The sequence below is a fragment of the Capsicum annuum genome, chromosome 8 (assembly GCF_002878395.1).
Source record: "Capsicum annuum cultivar UCD-10X-F1 chromosome 8, UCD10Xv1.1, whole genome shotgun sequence".
Classification (NCBI taxonomy): domain Eukaryota; kingdom Viridiplantae; phylum Streptophyta; class Magnoliopsida; order Solanales; family Solanaceae; genus Capsicum; species Capsicum annuum.
The window spans coordinates 169,849,727-169,856,963 of NC_061118.1; positions in this window are offsets into that span (position 1 = coordinate 169,849,727).

Here is a 7,237-nt window from a genome sequence, read left to right on the forward strand (position 1 = left end):
CACGGTACTGATACCCATCCAACTGGGGTTGCAGGTTGGACCCCAATTAGCTTAGATTAGGGCAGGTCGGTTATATGATACCTCCGACAGTTTCAGTCAATATTTAGTGTATCTCAACTCAGGTTTGGTTGACCAATTGTACAAATTTTTAGTTATTCAATTATACGAATTTTAGTCTTTCAGATTACAAATCATGTCAAAAACATGTTTTAAGCTTGGTCTTGCATTCTCAGATATTACATGTATATGTTTTCATGCTCAGTATCCATACATGATCCTCAATTCAATTTTACAGTCTATTCAGCTTTACATGATATTTACATACAATATTCATGTTTTGCTGCTTCCCAGTTTACAGAATTATTTTTAGCCCATGATCTATAAATCTTAGTGTGACTTATAGTTTTTAACATATACTCGTGATTTAATGTATGTTTCAACAAATAACTTATATTCTAAGTTTTAAAGCATGTTTTCAAAATTTTCATGATTTAGTGCATGTTTGTATATACTCGATACATTCCAACGTACTGACCACATATTTACATTTGTTGTTACATCCTTCATAATGTAGGTACCAGATGTAGCTTATACCCCAGGATCATACAGTTCCCAGCTTTCAACTAGCAGATGATGAGTTATCCTATTTTGAGAACTCCAGTTAATTGTAGTTTATGTACTGTATTGTTATCCTTCTTATGTATTAATTTGTGGTAGTTAGAGGCATGTCCCAGCCGCCTACAGTCAGTATAGTAGAGGCTTCATAGATAGCCAGTCAGATGTCATGATATGTAATTCCAATCTTTCTTTAGTTTTACCATGTTGTAGAACTTTATCAGTAATATGCATATTCAGACTTTATTCATGATCATGTTTCCGCTTAACAAATTAGTATTTTCTACAATTTAAATCAGGTGCTCAAGTAGTATGCCAGTTCATGGGTTAGCTTGGCATCACTTGTAGTTCCAAGCACTATGTTACGACTAGGGGTAGTCTCGGGTCGTGACAAAGATGAAATTATTGTGAAGTCGAATTAGTGTATTAGTTAAATTTAGTATCCATATATGTTTTGGGTGGAATTTTTATAGGAACTATGTGGTTCCCGCAGTCATAAAGTCACAAAAATCTAATCTTTTATTTGTTATAATGCTTGAAACTACCGTCATCCTTTGCTTTTTTATGCACAAATGGTATTATTTGTATCTAGATTTAGTTGAATAAGTGGTCATGGATCTATTTGCGTGTTTAGTCAAAGGTCGAAGCACTCTGTAATGAAGTCGACCTTTTCTCCTTAAGTTCACATCTTGAAAAGCTGGTCATTGATTCAAATTTTCTTAAATGACTTCTTCTCTACTGTTAGCATGGTTAAATTATCTATATAAAATATGCCCTTATTTAAAGTTGATCTTGTGATGAGAGTTGCTATTATGTGCTTATTAACCATAGTTAGTCGTGGATTTTGTTGAATATGGGTTAAAATGCCATCTTTTAGCAATTATCATATGCTACTATAGTTCTCCCAAGACCGCGTTGGTTGTGTTTATGCATATAAATGTGGATTCTTAATTACCTATTTGGCATGAATTAATGTATGTTTTTTCCTGTTTCAACGCAACAGAGTCTTAGAATTGGAACTCTCTGTCCTTCACTGTTTTAATAGTGTACAATTAGCCATATTACCTGCATATGCTTGATATAAATGGAATATTGGTATAATTTGGTAGTTGTTCAAATATTTAGTTTCTTCTTTTTGAATAACATTGATTAGTGAAACTTGATCTTTGTGCTTTCTAAAATTGTATGCTAGAACCCTTTGGATTGAGTTAATCGCTTACGCTTCCTTTTGCATGTGACACCCCGATGAGTCCAAATAGACTCCCCTCTTGCACATACATCGAGTCAAACTCCAGATCAAAGTCTCAAAAAATGGATGGAAAGACAAGAGACAAAATTTTATACACAAATATACAGTAGTATACAGGGGATACACAGTGGAAAACAAGGAGGTGAAGTTGGTGTATACAGGTGGAAGACTAAAACATTGGCATATATGACTGTTATATGGTCATGTATACATCAGATATACAAAAAACACATGGATAAAGGGCTGCGATTTACAGTCAATATGTACAGCTGAAAGGGCTGAAAACCCCATGAAAAATGGGCCCAAGAACTAGGCAGATTCCAATGGGCCAAATCAGGGGCCCAAATCTTAAACTTTTCCTCTTTAGTTTGTTTGTATATTCCTATTTGATTACTTGTTTGTAATGAACTTTGGTTAAAACAAAGGGAGAATACTCACAAAAATACCTGAAGTTTGACTGAATTACCAGTTGAGCATACTGAACTTTGTGGGGCTCCTATTACCACCCCCCCCCCCCCCCAAGACTTTTTTCTTTCGTATTTTAATGACATACATCTGCCACTTGGCACATTGCGTGTTAGTCACGTGCATTGAGTGCGTGAACAGTGTTAAAAACATTATAAAACTCTTTTTTTGCCAAACAGCCCCTTAATTTTATAATTATTTAAAGTTTTATATTTTTATTTATTTTTTCATTCTCTTTCTTCTTTCTTCTTTCTTCTTTCTTCTTTCTTCTTTCTTTCTTTTCTTCAACAATGGTTGCTCCATTGTTGAATTGAAATTGAATTTTCTCCATTGTTGAATTGAAATTGAATTTTTGAAGATTTCATTTCGAACTCGCTAATTGAAACTCAATGGAAGATTCGAAAGATTCAAACTCGAAAACTCTCTAATTGAATCTTCCGAGTTCCATTAATGGAAATTGAATATTTTGAGTTCCGTTAATGGAAGATTGAATAGCTTCATACATATACAGTTCGTATTTTTATCTTCATACATGAAATTAAATTTTTTGAATCTTCTGAGTTCAATTAATAGACATTGAATCTTCCATTGAGTTTTCAATTAGCGAGTTCCATTCAATTAGGAAGTTTCATTGAATCTTCCATTAATGGAACTCGCTAATTGAATCTTCCAAGTTTCAATGAAAAATTAATGGAAGATTCTATTCAATAATTTGAAAAAACTTTCTTCATAAACTCAATGGAATTCAAAGTTTGAAACTTGAAATTGAATTTGAAAACTTTTGGAGTGATAAGAATGGACTTGAAATTTAAAATTGACTCAATGGAATCATTTGAAATCTTTAATATGGTTGTAATGGTGAAAAAATGTTGGAAACTGATAAAGCGGAGAAGAAGCAGTGTGTATAATGCACCTCCTAGCATAAAAACTGGGGATAACGTTTCAGGGGGGATTAATTCAACTTTTAAAAAGTTCAGGAGAGGGAATTAATTCCACTTAAAAAAGTATGGGGGGGGGGGGGGGGGGGAATAGGAGCCCCGCAAGCAAATTCGATTATTGAAGGAAAATGGCAACAAAGAAGATGAAGAAAAGGATGCCATTGATGAATTTATTTTTGGAGATTTTTGAGAACAATGAAAGGGAAAATGTTTTATTTGTTAATGATAAAGGGAAAAGTTCTCTGCTAAAAGAAGACACATTGACAATCCATAGATTAAAATGCTTGTTTATGGGCTTGGTATGTGGAGAGTTCAATTCTTGCTTCTTCTAATTTTGCTTTTCTGTACTTTGTTGCCCTTAGTCTTGTATAATTTGGAGTAATGAATCATGTATAATTTGCTCCATTTCACTTCATTGATGGCTTTAGCCTTACGTTTTGAGCCCATTTTCAAGTTTCAACATTAATGAATTCAAGAAAGATAAGAAAGATAATGAAATTAGAGATGAGGAAGATGAGAAATACCATTAATGAGTTCTTGGATTTTTTAATTTTGAGAAAGAGAAGAAGACAAAAAAAAGGTCTTTTATTAGTTGGAGAAGAAAACATTATTTAATAATTAAAAATAATGCAATATATTATACATGTGGCATTTAAAAATACTGATTTTGAATGATTGAAGCCTTAGCTAACACGCCTATTGGGGATGTTCTCACCTCCCATGACAGCTCAGCAATTGGAGGGGTACTAAATACAGTAAAAAAATATTTAGAGGGGTAATGGGACTTTTATAAAGGTTGAGTGTATAGTTGAAATTCGACTAAAGGTTGGGGGTAATAGATCATTTTCTCAAAATTTAATAATCAAAATACAAAACTTAGATCTAAGTTAGTTAACAACAAAACATGACCACATTAACTTAGTAGGTCTACGTACACCTGTATCTAGTTCACTAAAATATACATAATAGTTTATATAGAATCGAAGCTTTATTCTATATATACAAAATTCTATAAATTCAACTTAAATTTAGTATATTTATTTTATTAGAATTCCATATATATATATATATATATATATATATATATATATATATATATATATATATTCTATTGGTTATTTCTTTCCATATATTTTAAAAGTCCTTAATTTCTATCCCATATATTTTAGGAGTGTTTAATTTTTATTCATATATTTTTAGGAGTCCTTAATTTGATTAAATAATAATTTTAAAAAAAAAGTGAAAAGACAATTTTGTCTATTGCAGATACTTTTAATGAAGGATAAAAAGTCCAAATTACTTTTCTAAGGGCCTTCACACTTTTAATATATTATTATATTATTATATTATTATTATAGATATAGATTTGCTCATTATCCTTTTCAAGGATTATTTCATTTGGAACCAATTGGTCTACCACGCTTTATGCATGCATAGACTTTGTCCTTTAAAAACGCAAAATAGGAGCACTTGTAGCTTAAATATGATACTAAATTTGAGTTAACAGATGCTTCCGGCATTTAACTTGAATTATCTCTTGAATGAGGATCTAATAATAATTCCTAACATATTTTATAGCTACTTATAATCTCTCCCTTATGTTAGGAAAACTAACATTAATCCTTCATCTTCATTGAGGAATCCATCTTTGTGCATCATAGTATATTCATTAATTATATATCGCACATTAAAATTATTAGATGGACAATGTGTGGTTCCTGACTCAAAACCGACTTTGAGGGAAAATTAACCATAATTTATTGATTTGAAGCATACAAGTACTTTTGTATATAATATTTTAAATCAATACATGAAACTTTGTTCTCATTAGCAATGGTTCAACTATTTATCGAAGGCATTCAATGTTAAACCATCATCAACAAGATGAGCTATCTCGATTACACAATCTAACAATTATGCTCTTAACTTAATTTATATTGAGCAAGTAAATTTATTAATGTCAAATTGTAGATTGACAATAAAAGTACATGTGATTATCTTATATTGATACATCTTAATAGATCACATGACTAGTGAATAGACCCGTATTCACCTTTTATACTTTTCACATTTTGAGGGATCAAATCCCCATATTAGTTGGTCCAAACAACTTGTCATGGGAACAAACAACACAAACAATTCTTGTAGAATCTTCTATTTCTTCAACATATGTCTAATACTCATTATGCACATTTTTTAAACATAGCAATCGTTCATGTCAATTTATGAACTTTTATACTAGTAAACTCCAAGTTTACCATGATATGTGCCTTTTCGCTTTAGTAAATTTCAAATTTATTGTTACATGAACAAATTTTTGAATTCACTACTTCAGAAGCAGATTTCAAAATAACTCTTCTCAATTATTTTGCCTTGTCACACCCCCTTTTTTTTAACTCCGAAAAGAATCGATTTTAAGCTCAAAAGGGTTTTATTATTAGAAGTGACAAAATGAAGATTTTTGTTTCAAAAAGGACTATTTACAATTTTTATTCAGAGTCGCCACTTGATAGAAAATCAGTGTGCCAAGTCACCTTTGAAAATCCTTTTCAAAACTATTTTGATTCTAAAAAACTGATCCGCGAATAGAGATTCCGACTAAAGAATTCTGTTGACCGAGGAGAAGGTTTAGGCACCCCTCGATCCCGTGTCTTGACCACGGTCGCTTGGCGGAGGGTATCGGCTAATTGGACGTTATAAATGTATAAACAACACAAAAACACATAGAACAAGCAATCAAAAACACACAAAACAAACAGTCCAAAATTTAATATTCAATCCAATTATACAATCCAAAATAGAAAAATTGCAAAAAAATATAAATCCTACTCTAACATATACTAATCCTAAACTATACTTCCACGCTCTACCCGATTCCTCGGGCCTTAATCACGAACGTCCTCCGGATACAAAATACTTCGGGGCATTCCTCGGTGAATAACACAAATACCGCGGGGCATTTCCCGGCTAAATGAATACACTTTTCAAATACGGTAAACAAAACACTCAACAACTATTTCAAACAATCAAACAATCCACCAATTCGAAATTTACCTACCCGGGCCTACTTTTTGCCTACCTGCTCAACGACATATCACGTTTAACATAAACGATGAATAAAATACCATGAAATTCAGTTTTATCAATTTTTGATTCCCGCCTCAAATTTTGTTTCAACCAACATGATTAAATAAGTCTCAATTAAATCAACCAATCAAACTATGATAATTAAAGAAGCTCAAACACACAATCACAAATTAACCATTAAACTGGAACATGAATCACACAAATCAATGACATCACAGACAAAATGAAAAGAGATATAGTTAAAGAATTTGGACCTCAATTTATTTCAAATCGGATTGATCGACTGATGCCGCTTCACGGACTCAACGAATCTTGACTCTAAACCCGATAATCCTCGAATAGAATCTCAATACGAATCCTACGTCATGACTATGGATCAACTCAGCCACAAAACAAAACAGTCGAAAGAAAGACAATTCGAACAAGATTTGTGGACTGCTCAACGGCGATTCGCTACTAGAGAATCAACCAATATCGGTTATGGAAGTGTTTTTTGATTGGGATGGGGTTTCCAATGAAATCTCACAAACTTTTCACCAGAAACGGAGCTGGGACCCGCTTGAATATGCGAATTTGGTTGGTGTTGGGGCCTTTGGTCGCTGGTTTCAAAAGCTCAGGGGTCAGAACTGGTTTTTTCGTGAGTTTGCACCACTGACAGGTTATTTTCGATGGTGATTCCGGCAGCTCTCAAACAAAAATTTGCCAGATAAATGCCCCCCTCTTCTCAATTTCTTTCCTCAACTGTCCCTCAGATCTCAATCTCTTCTTTCCCCTCTTTTCAACTCACTCTCTGTCTCGTGTGTGTTTCTGGAAAAACCAAAGAATTGAAAGAAGACGTATGTGTGTCTATTGGTGAATCCCTATGACAGTGATGGTGTGTTTG